This window comes from Lissotriton helveticus, chromosome 3_1 (genome assembly GCF_964261635.1).
Source record: "Lissotriton helveticus chromosome 3_1, aLisHel1.1, whole genome shotgun sequence".
Lineage (NCBI taxonomy): Eukaryota > Metazoa > Chordata > Amphibia > Caudata > Salamandridae > Lissotriton > Lissotriton helveticus.
Window position 1 is genome coordinate 187,533,664 of NC_136061.1, and position 21,360 is coordinate 187,555,023.

A 21,360-nucleotide genomic window follows, 5' to 3' on the forward strand; every position below is an offset into this window, starting at 1 on the left:
ACTTTCAAAAGAGCCCACATAGTGAACTTTCAACAATTCCTTTATTATACAAAACACCAAGGCAGGGGTATCAGGCCAAACGATCTGCACAATTATCCTATATATTGTGGTTCAGTGAATTTGTTGTGGGTGCTATTAACCTGAAGTCATATACCCCTAGACTCCCAATGATTCAAAGCAGCACAATGGTACAGCACCCCACACAGTATATCTTTTACAATAACATTGAATACATTCTTCAAAAAAACATTTCAGTAGGACTGGAGGTTCTTTTTTTCTTTGCTTTTATTAACAATCTTCCAGTTTAAAAAGAAGAAACGTAGCTACGTTTCTTCTTTTTAAACTGGAAGATTGTTAATAAAAACAATTCCTTTATTGACTGATTTTCTGGTGAAATTACTTGCCTACTTTGTAAAGTAACTTGCTTTGTCTTTTTGATAGCTCCTGGCATCCTCAGTGGCTTTCTCACAGTTAATCCATTTATTTAGCACATTTATAAAGGGCTGTACATAACAGCAGCCAGCTACATAAAGGTCTTAAAATGAACTGAGAGTGGACTAAACAAGTTGTAGAATGAGGAGGATAATAGAGGGACAGTAAGAATCCTGTAGATCATCGATAATGGTAAATGATATAGAAGTTGAGGAAGATGCAGGTGGCATGGCGACATAGAAAGGAGTAGAAGGTGACAGATGGAGAAAAGGAGGGAAGAAAGGATAGGAAAGATAATGAGAAGGTCATGAAAAGAGAAATTGGAAAGAGAAAATGACGGAATGAGGGAGGGAAACAGTGGAAGAGGGGAAGATATAAAATGGATAGGCAGGTTGAATGCTTAAGGATGAGAACGTATTTTGTCTTGAAAGCACATTAAACATTATGTTCTGGAACAATGCTAACTCGCAGGTTAACTCAGAATGCACACATGTAAATGGAAACCATCGGCAGTTGCGAACACAGTTTAATGTCTTTATCCGTTTTTTTTGTCTAAAGCCCCTGATGGTGCATCCAACCCAAGTCAAATGTTTAAATCACTGTATTCTGTAGCATTTCATGTGGGCTAGACTAGGTATTCACTCGTTTATTACCATTTCAATTTCTGATGTGGAGGTAGTTACAAGTTTGTAATGCCCCTGCATAACAGAACTTGGTTCTTTAATCTCCTACCTACATATATCTTCTAAAATGTTGCTGTATTTCCACCTGGATGGTAGTGGAACCATCCCCAACATGTCTCATGTGAACTGCAAATATTTTAACCAGGATGTATGTCATTTGACATTTTTACAATTTCCTAGTTGGTTCTTAAAAGCTCATTTGAAGTAATTTTATTTTTTTCACTTAGTTCTTGTGAAGTTTCTACTTCAATACAATTTCTTTTCACAATGTCTATCCTTAAACATGATCTCTTTCTCTATGTACCCAAGCATGTTATTAGCATGACAGCTTACAAGCTTCTGAAGGTGTAGCCTGTACAATTTAATGTTATCATGATGTGTACTTGTCATTAGTAAAAAAGAATGAAAAGCACTCATATTTTCTAGTCTTGTAGACACCAAACTTACTTTATCCATTCATCTACATTTGGACATCATATTGCATAAATTGATGACCTGCCCTTTGTGGCCACTGCTATAGTTTTGGGGATTCCATTTGCTGTGTGTGTGTCTGTGTGCTCATGTTTGAGTTTCCATAGGAGTATGTTCCGTCCGTGTCATTTGTGAGTCACCGGCTACTATAATGTTGAAATACAATGAAGGTCCTTGCTGCCTGGGAGATATACATGAAGAATTTCTCACTACTACTTTAACGTGATGCATCCTTAGATTGTCTCAACCCTTTCCTCTGTTTTCCACGGTACAGACTTGACTTTCCTCCTTTCCACAGATTTCAGCCATACAATGTTTTCACAATTCAATGTTGTGATCACGTAGTGTTTCATAAACTAGTCTCTTTTTGCACATGACCATTCTTTAAACATTTTTCATTGGTTCTCATTAAAATGTTGTCATGTAAGGCTCTCATGCTAAATGTTTTAAGCAACAGTCTCCACATAGAACTGCTAACTTGTTGTTGATGTCTTTGCTTGGTTCTTGACAACAAAAATATCATTTGTATCTTTAAAAAGTAGGTTAACGATCTTTTCATAATGCCCTTTTGATGTGTGATAGTACTAGTATCATCTTTTTTGTAAATGCTCCAATTCTAGCAAATGGTTGTAATTTCTTCAATTGTCAGCATCTACATTGTGTTGGAGTAGAGTAAGTTTTAACAGTGCTACAAAATCCTTCCCAATATATCTGTGTTCCTCAAACATGTCTTTCACCAGAGGCGGTAGTTAAAGTCCCTCTTCTCTTCTCAAAAAATGGCACCATGCTTTGAATTTACTCTAATTGTTTCTCTCTTCAATAGTATTGCTGTTTCTGCCTCACAGTGCTGGTGTTGAACTTTCATACCGTTGAAATGGATACTAAATCCTGAACTAAGAGCAACAAGTACCCACTAATAGATAGTTTCCTGGGCAAATGTTATCAAAAGCTCTCTGACCTAATCTGGTTCAATATTGTGATCAGAGAAAAGCAAAGATATTTTTGCAGCCCAAATTTTCTCATATTCACAGGCTGTCCATTATTCCACCAAATAACAGTTGGGTCCGGCGACTGTATACAACGCTAAAACGTGCTCCTTATGTCTGTCAACCACATGTAACTTCACAATGACATAGAACGTAAGCCCTTAGATGTCCCATTTTCAGATCTTTTTTCTGCCATTGGGTTTGAAATCAGAAGAGATTCTCCAAGTCATAGATGACTGTTGGCGTAATCAAGGAGAAATCAAGGAGCTCGAGAACACAAAGCAGTTGTCATGAATTAACCACAATTTATTTATTTATTTATTTATTTATAGGCTTATATAGAGCTGGAATCGACTCCCGGAGGAGTATCTCTGCGCTTAATTCACCTAGCAGGTAGAAAGCAGTGCTCACAAGATCTTAGAGGAGGAGCTACATTTGAAACAAGAAAGTTTTCAATGATTTCCTAAATGCCAGATGGTTGGTGCAAAGCCTAACGGTAGCAGGTAGTTTGTTCCAGAGACAAGGACCGAGGTAGGAAAGGGACTTTCCGCCCAGTCTCGCCCTTCTAATTGGGGGGATTTGAAGTAGGGACTGATTACTGGAGCGGAGCGCACGTATTGGGTTATAAGGGACAAATTTCTCCGCCAAATACGTGGGCCCCAGGTTGTGTATACCCTTATGGATGATACAGCAGGTTTTGAATTCGACTCGTTGACGAATCTGTAGCCAATGAAGCTGGTCCAGTAGAGGGCGTGAGGGAGACCTAGGAGGGGCATTCAAAACTAACCTTGCGGGGGTGTTTGAACCACCTGGAGCCTACTGAGTAAACTGTCATTTGCTGATATAAGTAACCCATTACAATAGTCCAGGCGACTGAGCACCAGGGCCTGAACAAGGGTTTTTCTAGAGGAGTCTGGAAGTAACGGAAACACTCTTCTGAGTAGTCCAATTATGTTAAAACAAGACCCAGCTGTTTGATTTACGTGTTCTTTTAGGGTTCTTTTAGGGACAGACCTTGATCCAGCCGGACACCCAGGTTCTTCACTACCTGCTTAGGGCTGGGTACGGGGCCGAGATTTAATGGCCACCAGTCCGGGGTCCACAGCAGGGTGGCCTCCCCAAAGAGCAATTCAAGGCCATCCATTTAGATACAGCCCTCATACCCTCTGAGAAGGACTGTTTAACTGCCGTAGTCAGTGTCTGGAAAGGGAAGAGAAGCTGGGTGTCATCAGCGTATGACACGGGAATGAATCCATAAGATCTCATAAGGTCTGCCAGGTGGGCCACGTATATGTTGAAAAGTGTGGGACTCAGACACGAGCCCTGTGGCACCCCCATGGTAAGCTCCACAGGTGCAGAACGGAAAGAGCCCATACTAACACTCTGTGTGACCCCAGATAAAAAACTCCTCATCCAGGACAGCGCCGAGTCCCCTACCCCCACCTTCGTTAGGCGACTGAGCAAGATGTCGTGCGATATTGTGTCGAACGCTGCGGACAGGTCCAACAGCACCATAATCATATAGTTCCCCTTATCCTGTGACATTCTGATGGTATCAGTCACAGAGAGGAGCGCTGATTCTGTGCTATAGTTGGGCTTGAATCCGGACTGGGAATAATCCAAGCCTCCAGTTAGCTCAATAAAGTTCGACAGATGAGTATTGACATGTTTTTCCGTTATCTTGCTCAGGTGCGGGGGGAGTGATATCGGTCAGAGGTTTGAAAATTCAGTCCAAGAGATGGAGGAGTTTTTCCGGATGGGTCTCACCAGAGCCTTCTTCCACTCCTGTGGTACCTGACCCTCTGAAAGAGAGAGGTTTACCAAGGATTGGATCAAGGGACCGAGTGGTTTACCCAAGGATGGAATAACTTTGCCAGGAATAAGGTCTGAGGTGGATCCTGTCTTAATTTGGCTCATTAGCATCTCTATATTGCTCAAAGTAGCTGCCGGAAATGCTGTAAGCAAGATGGAGTCGGTGGCCTTGGAACTCTGAGGCGAAACAAGAGGGCAGCGCATGGGGTTGTTTGTCTTGATGATTTTATCATAGATCATCTCTATTTTATTAGTGAAGAATAGAGAGATGTCATCACATAATTGTTGTGAGGACAGGTCAAGACTCTCACAAGCCATGGTTTTGGTGAAAGATTGTAGGATCCGATACAGCACCTTGGAGGAGTTGCCCGCCTCGGTTAGTTGAGCGGCAATATGGTTTTTCCGCGCCAGTCTAATATTTTTATGGTATGTAGACAGGGCGGTATGGTAGCCGCTTTTGTCTTCCTGCAAGTGAGATTTTCTCCAGACCTTTTCTAGCTTTCTACAAGCCTGTTTGTAAGAGCGTAGTTGATCAGTGTACCAAGCCTCTTGACAGGGTGCAGGACGCTGCCTGCATAATTTCATGGGAGCTAGGGAGTCAACTGCAGTGGAAATGGCAAGATTATACTTAGATAAGGCCAACTCGATGTTATCAGAGTCAATGTCACAATGTCACATATGACCGGAGTTCGAGCTCAAAAGAGGTACCACCACTAGGGGCGAAGTTTGTGTTTCATCAAGGCCTTGATCAAGGGCCAAAGGAAATAGGTTATACTTGGGAGAATATGAGCTGAGGGGGACATCTGCTATTACTGGTTTTTTCATGATATTGAAGAATTGTGTGATGGATAATACTCTTTAGATATTTCCCCAAGTGCTATCATACGTTACCTAAGAATGACGTGCAAAAAGTTTGTAATTTATGCCTGCCCAAGGACCATACGTCCAAATGGAGCCAAGCAGTCCCGGCCTTCCAACCAAAGATTTTAAAAACAAGGGACAAACAAAGGTTGTCCCATAATGCTTTAGCATCGATCTAAGCGGTTTCCATTCAGGACCTGTAGCTATTATCGGGAGAACTTTAAATGTGCTAGACGATCTTGAAGAGTGTGAGAGATGGTTTAAGCACTGGTAGATATTCAATACAATGAGTTGGTGCTAAAAACTTTTATCTCAACTCGCCTCAGAAGGAAAGCCTCTCGAAGCTGGTAGGCTTGTCCGACTCAGTGAGGAAGGAAAAATTCACTCGACTACAAAAGTAAAACACTTGGCAATTGAAGGAAGCAAATACGTAAAAGGTGCCTTCTAAGTAGATAGAAAAAAACAACGGTAAGGACAAACCTTCAGACTGTCTTAATCCCAAAGGGCCATCATGATCAGAGGAGGGCTAAAGACACTCCCCCACTTCCGAAAAGGAAGACAATGTCTACACATGTCTACACATGAAGTCAAATCAAAACAAACATCTGTCAGTGTTGCTAACAGAAAACAATGCCTTGAGGCGGAGGTTGCTGCTCTAATATAGAAAAAAGAAACAACTACAAGAAAAAAATTGTTAGGGCAGATCGCCTTACTTTATTCCTCAATATTTGTATATTTCGTGTACACATTATGTAAAATATCACAGTGTCACTCATATCACCTTGTTCACTTGATTCAATTTATTTACATGTCACTTATGTGTTGAGATTTATAAAAAATCACAGCCAAGAAATGAACTAGTAAATACTATGCATTGAAAAAATATTTTCCTGTATGTTCCATTTAGAAGTCTTAGAAGAATGTATTAGACTTTAGCTTTGCTGAGTAATTCTTTACATGTACTAAGCAATTGGTCTATCCCCGACACAACCACTTATACTTGTTTCTTGTTAATACCCAGGTTTTGAGGGACACTGGGTTACCGCATTGACTCTAATGGCTAATACAGAAAAAGACAGAATCTATCTGATGACATACTTTTGTAAATATAAATAAATCACCACATAAAACAGCACATAAAAGTATTTTAGGGAAAACATGGGGAGAACACAGCATGCCTCACCTGAATAACAGGAAGAGGCACACATACTTTGAAGAAGACACTCATGTGCCTAGTCAAAAGAACACTGACCAGGGGAAAGATGCAGATTCCCCTCGAAACGAGAAAGGTGCCTAGCTATCAAAACCATCTTTTCCTGATGACTTATCCTTGTATCACACACTAAGTGGGAGATCAGCTTATACATATGGAGTGTTGTTGGAAGAAGAACAGGAAGAAACTTGTTTTCTGCTTAAGGCAATATCCCCAATGCAGAGGAATAACTAAACCTTTCTATAATACCACACATAGGAGGAAGGCTTCAAGGAGCTTTCATCATCGAAAGAACTGACCCGTAGGGTAGACAGATTATATAAACAATTACCACAAAACCCAACCTACATTAGAGGTATTCTGCCTGTTGACTCAATCATTGTCTCTGCTACCCGGAAAAAGATGAATGTACTAGCATCTACAGGTCCATATGAATACAGCCAGAGACTAGATGCTGATTGGAGGAAAATGAAGAGATCAGCAGGTAGACAATGTAGAATTGTAAACACTAACCCCCTCCTCAAACTTTATGGAAATCAGCAGTGGGAGGATAATGAAACACCTCTCAAAAGAATTCAGCAAGAGTGAACTAGCAGTTACAAGGGGGAAAGGTAGTGTCAAATGCCTTCTTAAAATCTACATAGATTGCCTCTTGCCCAGGCATAGTACTCAAGAGACACTCCTCGTTAAACATATCTGACTTCAAGCCTGAAGTACCGTCTAGTATCAATAAACCATTCAGAGGCAAAACTGTATTTTGAAGGGTTGTGGATGACCCCAAAAAACAAACTAGAAAAGATAATAACACTGTGAAATCAGCTGGGAGACTTCCATAGTACCCCACCTTTAGAATGGTTATAACTAAATAGAAACGGTCAGGGGTGATCATGCTTTCATGCCATGATCTTTCAAAAATTACAACCAAATGCCTACCTCTCACTGGCAACAAACCAGCCACAACAAACCTTTCATGTCGGGTGAAGAGGAATGGCCCAATGCAACAGAGGTGTGGGACAAAGCAAGGGACGCATTACAGGGTATCCCCGGTCACACCATTCCAGTTAGTGGGAGAATACGTTTTCTTTTTTGCAGGAATGGCAGAAAATCATCAGACAAGTGGGTACTAAACAGAAAAAGACCTGGCCTTTGCATAGTATTGGGGAAGACGTCCCGAGCCATGCTACCAAAGAAACAGTAGTACAACAAGCATTTACAATGCAATGGTCTCGTTTTTGTTAAAGTTAGAGCTATTTGCATTGCTCATGACATTATTTTTGTTTTTAAAACATATAAATAAATGGCATTGTCATTTACAATGCCAATAGCTTAATCTCTCGCAAATGCGAGACCTATTGCATTTGCACCCACACGCACACACAGAGCCACACGCACCCACACACACAGAGCCACAAACACACACAGACAGAGACACACACACAGAGCCTCACACACACAGAGCCACACACACACAGAGCCACACAGACAGAGCCCCACAGACAGAGCCCCACATACACACAGAGCCACACACACACACACACACACACACACACACAGACAGAGCCACACACACACACAGAGCCACACAGACAGAGCCACACGCACAGACAGAGCCACACACACACACAGAGCCACACAGACACACACACACACACACAGACACACACACACACAGACAGAGCCACACACACACAGACAGACAGAGCCACACACACACAGACAGAGCCACACAAACAGAGACACACACACACAGAGACAGACAGAGCCACACACAGACCGAGCCAGACAGAGCCACACACAGAGCCAGACAGAGCCACACACAGAGAGAGCCACACACAGACAGAGCCACACACACCCACACAGAGCCACACAGACAGAGTCACACACACAGACAGAGCCACATACACACACACACACACACAGAGCCACACACACACACATAGAGCCACACACACACACACACACACACACACACACACACACACACACACACACAGAGCCACAAACACACACACACACACACACACACACACGCAGAGCCACACACACACACGGACAGAGCCACACAGACACACAAACACACAGAGCCACACACACACACACGCACAGAGCCACACACACACATGCACAGAGCCACACACACACAGACAGAGCCACACACACACAGACACACTCACACAGACAGAGCCACACACACAAGCAGAGCCACAGAGACTGAGGCACACACACAGACAGAGCCACACACACAGACAGACCCACACACACAGAGACAGAGCCACACAGACAGAGCCACACACACACACAGAGCCACACACAGACAGAGCCACACGCACACACACACACACACACACACACACACAGCCACACAGACAGAGCCACACACACAGGCAGAGCCACACACACAGGCAGAGCCACACACACAGAGCCACACAGACAGAGCCACACACACACAGACAGATGGAGCCACACACACACACACAGACAGACAGAGCCACAAACACACACAGAGCCACACAGACAGAGCCACACCCACACACAGACAGAGCCACACCCACACACAGACAGAGCCACACCCACACACAGACAGAGCCACACACACACAGACAGAGCCACACACACACACACACACAGACAGAGCCACACAGACAGAGCCACACAGACAGAGCCACACACACACAGACAGAGCCACACACACACACACACACAGAGCCACACACAGACAGAGCCACACACACACACAGACAGAGCCACGCAGACAAAGCCACACACACAGAGCCACACACACAGACAGAGCCACACACACAGACAGAGCCACACACAGATAGAGCCACACACAGACAGAGCCACACACAGACAGAGCCACATACACAGACAGAGCCACACACACAGACAGAGCCACACACACAGACAGAGCCACACACACAGACATACCTCCACACACACACATACAGAGCCACACAGAAAGAGCCACACAGAGCCACAAACACACCCAGACAGACAGAGCCACACACACATACACAGAGCCACACAGACAGAACCACACACACACACACACACACACACACAGACAGAGCCACACAAACACACACACGCAGACAGAGCCACACACACAGACAGAGCCACACAGATAGAGCCACACACACACACATTCACACAGAGACACACACACACACACAGAGCCACAAACACACACACACGCAGAGCCACACACACACACGGACAGAGCCACACAGGCAGAGCCACACAGACACACAAACACACAGAGCCACACACACACACACGCACAGAGCCACACACACACATGCACAGAGCCACACACACACAGACAGAGCCACACACACACAGACACACTCACACAGACAGAGCCACACACACAAGCAGAGCCACAGAGACTGAGGCACACACACAGACAGAGCCACACACACAGACAGACCCACACACACAGAGACAGAGCCACACAGACAAAGCCACACACACACACAGAGCCACACACAGACAGAGCCACACGCACACACACACACACACACACACACACAGCCACACAGGCAGAGCCACACACACAGGCAGAGCCACACACACAGACCGAGCCACACACACAGAGCCACACAGACAGAGCCACACACACACAGACAGATGGAGCCACACACACACACACAGACAGACAGAGCCACAAACACACACAGAGCCACACAGACAGAGCCACACCCACACACAGACAGAGCCACACCCACACACAGACAGAGCCACACACACACAGACAGAGCCACACACACACACACACACAGACAGAGCCACACAGACAGAGCCACACACACACACACACAGGCAGAGCCACACACACACACACAGAGCCACACACAGACAGAGCCACACACACACACAGACAGAGCCACGCAGACAAAGCCACACACACACAGAGCCACACACACAGACAGAGCCACACACACAGACAGAGCCACACACACAGACAGAGCCACACACAGACAGAGCCACACACAGACAGAGCCACACACAGACAGAGCCACACACACAGACAGAGCCACACACACAGACAGAGCCACACACACACAGACAGAGCCACACACACAGACAGAGCCACACACACAGACATACCTCCACACACACACATACAGAGCCACACAGAAAGAGCCACACAGAGCCACAAACACACCCAGACAGACAGAGCCACACACAGAGCCACACAGACAGAACCACACACACACACACACACACAGACAGAGCCACACACACACACACACGCAGACAGAGCCACACACACAGACAGAGCCACACAGATAGAGCCACACACACACACATTCACACAGAGACACACACACACACACAGAGCCACACACACACACACACACACACAGCCACACACACACACACACACACACACACACACACAGAGCCCCCCCCCCCACACACACAGAGCCACACACACAAGCAGGGAACAGAGGCACAGAAAAACCGGATCACAAGCAGGAGGCAACAGAGGCACAGAAAACCAGATCACAAGCAGGAGGGAACAGAGGCACAGAAAACGGGCATAGGTGCGTCTACGGAGGGGAGTGAATTGAAGCAGGGAACAGAGGCACGAAAAACCGGATCACAAGGAGGGAACAGAGGCACAAAAAAATGGATCACAAGCAGGGAACAGAGGCACAGGAAACGGGCATACACACACAGAGCCCCACACAGAGAGAGAGAGAGAGAGAGAGAGAGAGAGACACACACACATGCACACACACGCACACACACGCACACACACACACACACACAGCCCCCCCCACACACACACACACACACAGAGCCACACGCACGCACACACACGCACACACATACACACACACAAACACACACACACACACACACACACACACACACACACACACACACACACACACACACACACACACACACACACACACACACACACACCCCCCCCCGACACGGACGCTGGATATTGGGTCAGGGTAGTCCTGTGGGTTGTCTGTGCAACTGGAGAGACGAGAACCTCCCTTTCAGTATCCTCACTCCTTTAGAACATCACCCGTTGCCTTCCTGTGGCACTTGGCTTGAAGTGCTGGATTGCTAGGCCCATGCTGTCTCCGCCTATTTGTTTTTCTCTAGCGCTGCCCTGCTTTGCACACTCCTCCAGAGATTCGGACACTCCACAGCCAGATTCCCACACACGGGTGTCCTCTATTAATATGGCGATGTAAAGGGGGGGGCTCTGTCCTTTGCTGTGCTCTCAGCTAGTTGAGTTATGCTCCCTCTGCGCAGGCTGTTCCTTACCGGGCTGTGGTGGAGCCAGCAGGTCTCCGATGAAAATCCCCTCTGCGCTTGTCCGGGGAGCTCCGCTCCCACGTTAGAGCCGACTCCAACACTGGCCTCATTGTTACTCGGCCATGTCCATCATTTCCGATTTCGCCTCACTGTGATGGGCTCAGCAGCTCCGCCAACTCCTCAGCTGCCACCTCATCGTGCGTGGAGTCTCCTCTCTTGCCTCCCCCGTTTTCAGTCACGGCGAAATGCTCCAGCCTCTGCCTGCAGACCCTGCTGCCGAGGGCTAAGTGCTCTGCCCTTCGTCAGCCACCATTCCGGAAGCTATTCTAGCTTGGTTGGCTGGACGGGGATTCCATGGGGAGAGCTCCCAGCAGGGAGTAAGACTGGATGTTCTCCAGTTTTTATTTGAGCACCATCGGCGGCACTACCTTGCCGGACCTGGACGCTTGTGTTTTTTTCCGAGGGACGTTCGTGGTACCACCTTACCAGACCATATGAAGTCAACACAGGCAGCCTGCTCCTCAGCACAATGGGTATATATCCTCCAGGGAACAGAGGCAAGAAAAGAGGAGCGCAGGCAAGGAATAGAGGCAATAAAACTTACCGGCGGGGGTGGGGGAGTCTCTGTCTGTTGCGCGGCCGGTCGGACAACGCCATGCACACCACCATGTTTCTCCGAGGCAAAGCAGAAATGCCTCGGAGAAACCACCGTCATTTTCGGAATTGAGGGCCCTGTTTTTCGTTCTCTCCTCTTCCCATTGGCTGGAATGTAAAATTCCAGCCAATGAGAAGAGGAGAGAAAGAACCTAAAAAAACACGCCCCTCAATCCCAAAAGCACGGGGCTTAAACGGACAGACGCCCCTTTCCTCCAATGGCTGGCCTCCGTTTAGGAAGCCAGCCAATGGAGAAGAGGGGCGGGTTCAAGCCCCCTACTCTAAGACATAAGATCTCGCCGGTGAGACTGCGCAAGCGCAGCCTACGCAGGCCGAGACCTAAAAAAGGCCACCACAACCTTTTCCTAAAGAATATACTGGCCTTTTTGGTCAAAAGTACTGTAGTACCCAAGGATGAACAGAGTATAGGAGTTTACTTTGTTTAACTTCTGATTCCAAAGAAAAAACTTAAAGTTAAATTCCAATTTAGATCGAAGGTCTTTCACAGATCTATCATGAAAATACATTTTAAGAAGACAACTCTGTCATTCCGATGCAGGAGCAAAGGGTTTACCTCTCATATCAGAGCGGCTTTCAGAGTAACACGTTTCCATCTTGCTTGCTGATACGTATGGATTGTTATGGGTTGTAATGATAGAGATCGGGGGTCACCTGTCCAATAATTTCACCATATAGTTTTCGGGCCCATAAATTTCAATTCACCATATACATTAATCAGGCAACCTCACAATCTACCATCAGCACCCTAATTCCTTCCTGTTGTATTCTAGTGTACCCGACTTACCATCCACCGTTACGGGTACCTATGACCACAATGGATCAGGGAGCTAGCTGTGAAGAAAAGCAGGCAACATACAAACCCAACTTCATAAACTTTGATTTTCATAAAATGACCACGGACAACTGAGAAGTTTTAAAAGTTTATCTAGAAATCAGTATCTGCGAGTATTAGGCTTACAGATAAAAGACAATCAATAATCAAGATAACAAAAAACACATAACCATATAAGAAAAGTGTAAGGGCAATCATTTAAGTTCGCAAATAGTGCGACAGGGAACACACTAAGTAGACTTAAACTGAAATTCAAGAATAGACATCTATAAATGGGCAAGCTATTTGCATGTACTGGAATTATACTATTGGGACGTACTTCATGAAAATGAGTGAGAAATTAGGAATCCTATACATCTATCAAAAGGGGTAAAAGTGAAACACGCTAATATTCTAATATGATTATTTCAAGAATAGAATTCAGGAAAAAATATAAACCACATCTAATTTCATAAACAGTATGGAGAGAATTGTGCTCTAAAAGGTAAGGTAACGTAGGAACATACTATGAAAATAAAATGCAATAGGTTTTCATATGGTAGACTGCGGAAAGCATGGAAAATATAACATGTGCAAGGTATGTCTTTATTGAAGCAAAGACAGAAAATAGAAAGGTGCAGTATAGAGTTTCAGCCCTATCTATATATTTACCTAGAATGGTGTGAAAACCAACCCTGGCCACGGATCAGTCAAGTATATGCAAAAAATTCCTAGGCAGACTGAATGTTAGACAACAGGATATGGGACCCAATTATGACTAGGAACAAGCAATTAAAAAAAAATATATATATAAAAATAATCATATGTGCAAGACAAGCATGTTTTTTAATATACACAATAAAAATCATACATAAAACTAACACAATTCAATTTATATGACATTATACAGTAAAATTATGAAATACAATAAATACATATAATTGCACAATGTATGCAGTAACAACCAATGTTTAAAAAGAGACACCATATATGATTATTGCAGGGTGTCCAGTACGTTATGAAGAAGAATTAACTCGACGCGCGTTTCGGCGAAAAACGCCTTCTTCAGGAGCCACAATTAAAAATCTGTAATTACATATAAAAAAGAAAAGTTTATGAACTAAAATTCTAAGGCTGCTTGCATCTACTAACTAATACAATTGCATCAACACTGAGTACACATGGTTTACACACAAGCTGTATATCTCTATAACAGTTTGCATCTATTTAATGAAACAGTAGCATCAACACAGAATACACATAATTTCTACACAGACTGTATATCTTATGGACAATAACCTAGCATGAAGGAGTCCAATGTTCCTACCTTGTGACTAACTAGTGTTACGATACACATTTTTCTTGTAAATAATTGAATAGTACTCTAAAGTTCATGTTCAAGGACTATGATTGGCACAACGGTAATTCATTATAATTTTTCAAACAGATACAGGTACTAATGCATAGTTATTTGCATAAGATTTGGCAAAGGGAACTTACATGGATAAACAGGTACTAATGCATAGTTATTTGCATAAGATTTGGCAAAGGGAACTTACATGGATAAACAGCAGTCAACTAATTCATAGAATGATGATTTCATGCAGCGGACAGGTCAAAACATGTACCTATGAAACATGTATATATAACATATGGTTTAGAATTTATACACCGATTGTTTGCAAATTCATGCAACAGAACAAGCGATACTTATATATGATGAATTAAATGAACAACACGTTGCCCAATTGATGCAAGAATATGTGTAAATTCCTATCTCTATAGATACACGTTACAGTTTCAGGTAGACTTGAAACATACATATATTGAATAATTATCGATGATATTCCAAACTTAATCTAGGGAGAAGAGTTCTCTGATGTAACATACATGGTAATCATGTTTCATGGTACCTGCTTAAAAAGGTCTGATGAATCTTATACGGAGGTTGATTCAAGTTCGCAAAATATAGTGGTGTGGAATCTCTTCACTAAATATTAAGAGGCTGAAAGATATAATAATAGCGCCCATAAGGATGTGGTCTAAAAATTATAACCTTTAAATAGATGCGGGGCTGATAGGTGAAATGTATACCTGAAACGGCAGATGTCCTAAGATATCAACTTTTCACAGTCCATACGGTCAAAGAGTGTTGACGATACGTTAATATTACGTTCATGGAATCTGTAAGATGACAAACATATGAGCATAAATTTCTAGTATTGCCGAGGCCGACTTGTTAATAGAGAGATGACGGGTGCAGTTACCTGAGCGGAAGAGTAGTATATCTTTGTTTATTCGTGAAGGTACAATCGATAAAAAGCTGATGAAAAAGGTTCCAGTCAAGGACAGGAAATACCCCAAGGAATAGCAGTCATCAATGGGACAGCAGGTGCAGAATGGGCACCCCAGGACAGGACAGGAAACCCAGATTAGAATCAGGACAGGACCACCAAGGCACGACCAGCACCCGCAGTTCGGAAGCAACGCCTGCGCTCCACCCTCTCTGCAGCTATCGGTCAGAACCCCGATTGGGTTAGCGAACTCCCCAGCAAAGTGCTCCGCTAGCACTTAAGGTTTAGTAAAACCTTCAAAGTCTATGGTCAAATTCGGACAGAGTGCTCCGCAGCACCTCTGTATTCAGTCACCTATTGAGTGCGTTGGGTCAGTGACAGGTCAGCTATTCAGACAAGTCGGACAAATTCTATAGCTAAACCTAGGCTAGATATACTGTTTTCGGGTCAGTGTACCACCCCCCAATGTTGCAAAGTGTCAGAATCCCCAATTTTGATTGGTCCCAAAGTAGGCTAGGTTAACACACCAATCAGAACAGACTTTTCTAAGGCCTGATTTACATTCTAGGGTACCGCCTAGCCAGTTTAGGTTTCCCACAGACAAGTAACACAGAATACAATAGAGAATTTACAATGTAGCAAGTTAGGAACACAATTTCTCCATCCTCCTGGGTCAGAGGTGGCTTTCTCAGGAGCATCTTGTCTGTGGCTGCCAGCTGGCTGGGTTCCACCGCTCAAGGCTATTGCTCCCTGGGCTGCGCGGTCATGCGCGGAAGAGACCTTCAAGATGGCTCTCGACCCATTCGGACCCCCCGTTTATCACGGTACATGAAAAGTAAGCGAAAACAAATTAAAACATAGAAATAAATGAATAAACTACATAACATGATTGTGTACTTATGATTTATCACTATAAAAATATACTATGCAGTTATGGTTTAGTGCAATACACAATAACACGAGAGCATCTGCACAAGCTTCACCATGTTATTACACAAGCATCCATCTTGTGGCTATTACGCATGCGCACCCTTTCCCTCCAAATCACAACTACATCACGTCACGTGAGTGTGACTAACGCATGCGCAGAAGCAATATTCTAAACGGCGGCCATTTTTAGAAACAAAAATTAATCGTATTAGTAAAACACATAAGCAAGCATCCCTAGGATACATGTATATAGTAAAAATAAAGGAAATTAGTACAACATACAATTTTTGTTACCGGGTTATGACAGATTCGAGGTTCATGACTCAAGCAAGTTGTGTAACATGCAAATTCTTGCTCTATCAATCCCCTCTTTGATGATATTTACTATCATCACAAACAAAAATGGAACCAGATGCCAACTTTTCTCACACCTTATGCATCTCAATCTCTTCCAACAAGCGATTCAATTTCTCTTTCACATCTTTATCAGGGTGAGAATTTTTCACCTTTTTGTAAATCTGATTATTCATCTCTTCCAATTCAAGCTCATCCACACTCCGCTTCACACCCCTTCTATCCACCGTGTACTTCTTTGTGTGTTTGGGACATTTGCAACAGACGGAGAAGCGTGGCTCAGTGGTTAGAGGCGGCAGACCTGGAAGCTGAGATCGGCCGTGGACCAGGGTTTGATTCCCCGCCTTGGCGGGTCTCGGGCTCAAAATTCCACGGTCTCGTCAATTCTCGCTCCGGTGCCTACTCGACTCACGGGGTCACACTCTGCGACTCTGGGCAATAGCTTGCTTAATCTCCACTACGGCCCCTCGCGGCGGGATGCCTGGCTTTCACCTTGTGGATACCCTGCCGGGGTATGTCACAGGGGAATACCAGGACGGGTTCCCTAAGCAAGCACCTTGATACCTTCGGGTGATACGTGCGCTATATAAGTCGCAATACATTTACATTTTACATTTACGAATATGAGGAAAAGGATGAGACCTATCACTGCAATTGGCATCAGTACCTTAAACAATAAATTTCTACCTAAATTGGCAAACCAATGACCTACATTGGAGAGACCATCGACAAGTCTCTTCCAGGCACTGTCAACCTCCAGTGGTTTGAGTTCTTTTTCCAAATTAGTAATGTTTTTCACATATCTTTTGATCTGTACACTTTTGTCCGGTATGTAAGTGCAACAATGTTGCGCCTTCAGCATCCGGCAGACTCCGCCCTCTTTTGCTAATAAAGTGTCTAGCTCAAGTCTGTTCTGCAAAACCATTGATCTGATCGCAACCATTTCGGTATTGACCAGCAGGAATCCATGAGCTGTGTCAGTAGACAACACATCCACTATTGTGGATAATTTGCAAATTCTGTGAGTGTTCAGAACCTCTCCCACTCCAGGTATCAGTGCACTAAAAATACTACCCATTATTTCACCTACGCTTTCTCTTCTACTACGCACTAAGCCATTAGTGTTTTCATTGCTTCCAGCAATTTCTTTCACATGGTATATTTTCGGGAAAACAATGCCAAAGTAGCAGCTTCCATACCAGTGATCCGGCAATTTGAAATAAGCCTTGTTTCCACATATATAATAAATTCCGGGAAACACAGGTTCTGACCCATTTTTGAAACCCCAACCTCCAATTACCTTGTAATTGTGTTCACATTGACTGGAACCAATGAAAATGTTATTATAATAACTAGTCTTCTGGCGATGAAGACAAAGTTTCCCTTTCCTTTCGAAATCCAGCAACAGAGCAGGACCACTCCCACCATTTGAGGTGCCTTCCATATTTTCAGCCCATTTAGGAGTTTTCTGTCTCTTGTCATTTGCCTTTCTTTGGAAACTCTCCCTTCTTTTCTCTGCCATGTTTAAAAATATCTTTTCTTGTTCATGTAATGAACAGGTCAAGTTGTCTGTGTGCTTCATTTAAGTCTATGGTACCTATAGTCAGAAAGTATTCTCCCATATAACGTGTAACGTCACTTTTGGTATGTACAGGATTCAGATTTCCACGTATAGGTAGTTCAGAAAATATCACGTCTGAATTAGAATAGTAGTACTGTAACGGTCCTCTTTTGTAAAATAAACTAGCTAAAATGCTACAGGAAATTCCATAAGTCAGAAGTAGGTGATGATAAGTCACACCTTCAGCTACAGAAGTAGGTAGCTTCATGCAGACATAGCAGTCTTCTATTTCCATAGTTTCTACATAGTGCACTAAAAGATTAGCGAAAACATTTAACTGTGTCTGGTTTCTAACTCCATGATAATGTAGTCCTTCCTCATCTGATGCTTCTAAGTCTCGTTTTGTTTGTCTGAGTGCTTTTTCACGTCTTTCTACACTTCGTGTTGTCAGTTCTTCAGTGTCAGTGGTCATAGTCTGAGTAGGGTCAATATTAGTATTTTTGCTTACCATAAAAGGAATGAAAACTGTAAGTCCTATCCAAATTATTATCACTATTGCTATACTACATATACATACTTTGCAGCATGTTTTGCAACAACTGCGACTAGGCCTTCCATTCACGTTTGAATCAGACATTTTTGTTCAGAAGAAGATTTCTCAACCCCTCTCTGTGACTTTGCACAGTTATCTTACTTTGTGCAACGTCAGGTTAATTCGTCCTCCTCTTCCGTAGACTGATCAGCTATCGGTTCTCCGTCACTTTCGTCAGTTAAATCAAGATCCTCAAAATCTTCCAAAATTAAAAATGTCCATTCAGGATCTTGGTATTTATTTATTTTTATTTATTTATTTAAAATTTTATATAGCGCGCAGTCACCCTAGGGCATCCCAGCGCTTATCCGGACAAAAAATAAAAACGGTAACGCCGCTACAATCAAACAGGAAACAGATGAGTTTTCAAACATTTTCGAAACCGCAAAGTACAGGTCTCAGCGCGCAGATTAAAAGGTAGGGAATTCCAAAGACTCGCTGTATGCACCGAGAATCTTCTCCCGCCCGTGCGTGCTTTCTTTACTCTCGGGACTAGGAGAAGATGTTTGTGGTCAGAGCGCAGCGTTCTGTTCGCTTTGTAAGGCAACACTAAATTTCTCAAAATGGGGGGTCCAGTCCCCTGGAGAATTTTGTGGGCAGTGCAGAGCGCTTTAAATTTTACTCTTTCCCGAACTGGGAGCCAGTGCAATGCTTTTAGGGCATGTCTAGCTGACTGATTTCTGGGGATACCCATGAGCAGTCTGGCCGCAGCATTTTGGACCTGCTGGAGTTTGTTGAGGGTGGATTCAGGGGCACCCAGAAAGATGGCATTGCTGTGGTCAAGTCGCGACGTTATCAGCCCCTGAATCAACAACTTCCTAGATGGCAAAGGAAGAAGGGGAAAGATCTTCCGGGCTGAATGTAGCAGGGCGAAGCAAACTCCTGCAGTTTTTTTGGCTTGGGTTCTGAACGAAAGATCTGGTTCCAGCCAGACACCCAAGCTCTTAATCTCCTCTTTCGCTCTAGGGAGATCGCCCATGCAACTAGGCCAGCTGGTCAAGGGAAGTGAGGGGACTTTATTCCATAACAGCATTAGCTCTGTCTTAGAGCCATTCAGCTTGAGAGCTGACTCATCCATCCAGGCATGGACGTCCGACAGGCATGAGTGCAGCAAATCGGGGTTCTCTTCCAGTTGTGACAAGGCGACCACTAACTGTGTATCATCAGCATAGCTGATGATCTTGATATTATAAGGGGCCACCACGTCCTCCAGGGGGGCCATATATACATTGAACAATGTGGGGCTGAGAGAGGAGCCCTGTGGCACCCCCCACTGGAGGGGGATAGATGAAGTCCGATTGCTGCCATCCCACACCTGATATGAACGGCCGTCAAGAAATGACCTGAGCCATTTCAACGCGACCCCTGTCACACCCACCTCTGACAGTCGCTGAATCAGCACCTGATGATTAACGGTGTCAAACGCCGCACTAAGGTCCAGGAGGATCACTGCCACTGATCCTCCTGAATCCATAATGCGTCTAGATTCTTCTACGACTGCCAGGAGGGCAGAGTCAGTGCTTTGGCCTGGACGGAATCCAGTCTGCGAATCTCGGAGCCGACCATTCGACTCCAGGAAGGCTGACAGGTAATAGTTCACTAGCCTTTCCGCAATTTTGCCGATACCTGGCAGTAGCGATATAGGCCTAAAATTTGCCAGGTCCGCCTTGTCGAGGTTTGGGTTTTTTAAAAGTGCCTTGACCACTGCTGTTTTCCAGCTTGGTGGAACCAAACCCTGGGAAAAGGAGGCGTTCATCAGATCAGTGATAGGAGTCCCGACCAGGGCTGCTGCCTGCTTTAAGAATTTCATAGGGACCGGATCCATTGGAGAGCCACTTTTCATAGTTCCAAGGATCTTTAGTACTTCGGCCTCTGTAACTGGTCCGAACGTGTCTAAACCGGCAAATGGCTCTCTCGACTGGGTTATTGAGTTCATTTCCTGAGTCTGATGGGGACGTCTAGTCTGAGGCAAGGAACTAATTATCTTTACTATTTTCGTGTGAAAGAAATCTGCCAGGTCCTCACACTTCTGTTTATCATGTATTGCCACTGGTTCAGGAACTTTAAGGAGTTCTTGCACCACTTTGAAAGTTTCCCTGGATGAACTCGAAGCAGATCTTATACGTTCCTCAAAAAAATGGGCTTTTGCCAGACGGAGGGCTACTTTATAGCCCCTCATGGCTTCACGGTACTCCTCTCTTCTATTCAGCTCTAAATTCTTTCTCCATACCCTCTCCAACTTTTTACATCCTTTCTTAAGCGAGCGAAGCTCCGCCGTGTACCAGGGCGCAGATCCCATTCTTTTCTCCCTCTGTTGTATTCTCTTTTTAGGGATGAGAGCATCCAGAGAAGCGGTCAGCCAATGATTAAGATTCGCATCTCCTTTAATCGGGTCTGAC

At 44.3% G+C, this 21,360-nt stretch overlaps 1 protein-coding gene across 2 annotated transcripts in view; it reads left to right on the forward strand.

Annotated features, from left to right (window-relative positions):
* Nucleotides 1–21,360, forward strand: part of MKS1 (MKS transition zone complex subunit 1) — a 389,790-nt gene that overhangs the window by 152,294 nt on the left and 216,136 nt on the right. The gene's annotated exons all lie outside the window — the stretch shown is intronic.